General features: G+C 35.3%; 1 long non-coding RNA gene across 1 annotated transcript; it reads left to right on the top strand.

The window, feature by feature from the left end:
* The first annotated feature begins 209 nt into the window (after positions 1 to 209).
* Positions 210 to 1,217, top strand: LOC107888735 (uncharacterized). Its single transcript, XR_001681476.2, has 2 exons — positions 210 to 392; positions 863 to 1,217. It is a non-coding gene; the product is annotated as an uncharacterized lncRNA (long non-coding RNA).
* Positions 1,218 to 1,813: the final 596 nt, after the last annotated feature.

Raw genomic sequence — 1,813 nt, 5'->3', positions numbered from 1 at the left:
CGAACTAACGGGCCAATTTTAAAACATAAAATAGGCGAATCAGGCGAAAATTGAGGACTGTGCGCAAAGAGGAGGGATCCGTCACGCAATTTCCCCATTCACCCCAACCATGCGCATACCCGGCCTACCAAAACGGGTTGACGCGCGGGCCTTTGCGCTTTGAAACGGCGCCGCATAGTTACCTAGTCATTTAAGACCTATCCTCTTCTGTTTCATTCCTCAAACACAACCCCCACTTAGATCAAAAGAAATTCCAGCCTTTAAAATCAATTTTTTTAGGGTTTTCTTCACTTGACTACCAAACCACCATGCTTTTAGGTGATTACTAGTAAGCGAGACATGCCCAATCTTGCCGTTAAAGGAGCTCGACCTGATCTAAAAGGATTCGATAAGTATTTTCCCTTCTTTCTTCTTTATTTGAATGGAGCTTTCAAATCTCATGTTATTTTTTAAAGAAAAAAAATGAAGACAGATTTGTAAAATGAATAGATTTCCACTATTATGTGACCTCTCGCCCTTATATTCGCATGGCAGATTTAGAGCTTTCGTCGGCCTTAAGTTGCATAAAAAATAAGCAAACAAATAAGAAAATAAAGAGAATAGAAAAAATGAAAAAAAATCGGAAGAGAAAAAAAATGAAATCACCTCTATTGATCTTAAATCGCTTTTCTCTCTTCTCTGTGCGTGTTTACAGATATTGTATGCGTATAGTATATTCTGTGTGTGTGTGTAAAAAATCAAGGTACAAATAATGGCTTTTATAGCCCAAATTTACAGAATAAATGAAAAATAAAAATACATTTTCCCTCTGTCATTTGGCTGTACATTCTGTTGCTGCTTATTCTCGTACATTCTTTTGCAGGTATGGAGCAATGGCCGTACGGAGAAACGGGGAGAAGCACGCTTGAACGAAACTGTGCGAGGAATCCGCTCGTGAAACCCAACTCCCTGGCACTGTTCTGGCACGTTCCAGAAGCTTCTGGTGCTTGGCTGCTGGAATACTTTTCCTTTTTGGGCTTTTTCGGGTTTGGGCTAGATTTAGGGCCTGGGTTTATAGAATTGGATTTTAAAATTTGTTGGGTCATGAGTTATTTTGGTACATGCATTTTGAAAATTGTAAAGGGACTTTACTGGACTATTTAGTCTTTGGATTTTATTTATTTATTCGGGTTTATTATTTGCAAATAAATTAAATGGGCCCGGGCAAAATTGGTTGACTACACCTTCCAATAAAAAATTTCTAATTTAGCTCTTATTTGAGGTAAAGCATCTTCAATATTTTCCATAACAACTGAACTACTTTCACCAAATCTTCTATAAGACTTAATTCCATGTCTTACCGTAAACCATTCTAGTCAACCAATTGAGAAGTTAAATTCGGAATTTGCATCACTATATATTTTCTGTAGAAACTCTTTTGTTTTAATTTGAATCATTTCTCTATTCATGTCTACTTTCTCTTGATATTGGAGAAACCACTCATACAATACCTTCTCTAATTCAGGATATTTGGCTGATTTGTGCTTTTTAACATTGCTATTTGTTATTTCTTTTGACAAATATTCAGATGACCTTTTAACAGTATTTGATATTGTTGATTGGCTAATAGAGAGATCAAATATTTGTTGAATCCACTATTGCAAACCTTTTTTACTTGAAGAGGGATGCTCATTTTTGTACTCACATAATGCTTTTCTCATCTTATCTGTCAATGTAGATTTTTTACACCTTTCAAATGGGAAGCCATGGAGGAAAAGATTATATAAATTACAATAATTTAATATGTACATGTGTTTATTTATAATAAATTTTT

The sequence above is a fragment of the Gossypium hirsutum genome, chromosome A09 (genome assembly GCF_007990345.1).
Source record: "Gossypium hirsutum isolate 1008001.06 chromosome A09, Gossypium_hirsutum_v2.1, whole genome shotgun sequence".
Taxonomy (NCBI): Eukaryota; Viridiplantae; Streptophyta; class Magnoliopsida; order Malvales; family Malvaceae; genus Gossypium; species Gossypium hirsutum.
The sequence above is the reverse complement of the archived record's forward strand: the minus strand, read 5'-3'. Positions and strand labels throughout refer to the sequence as shown.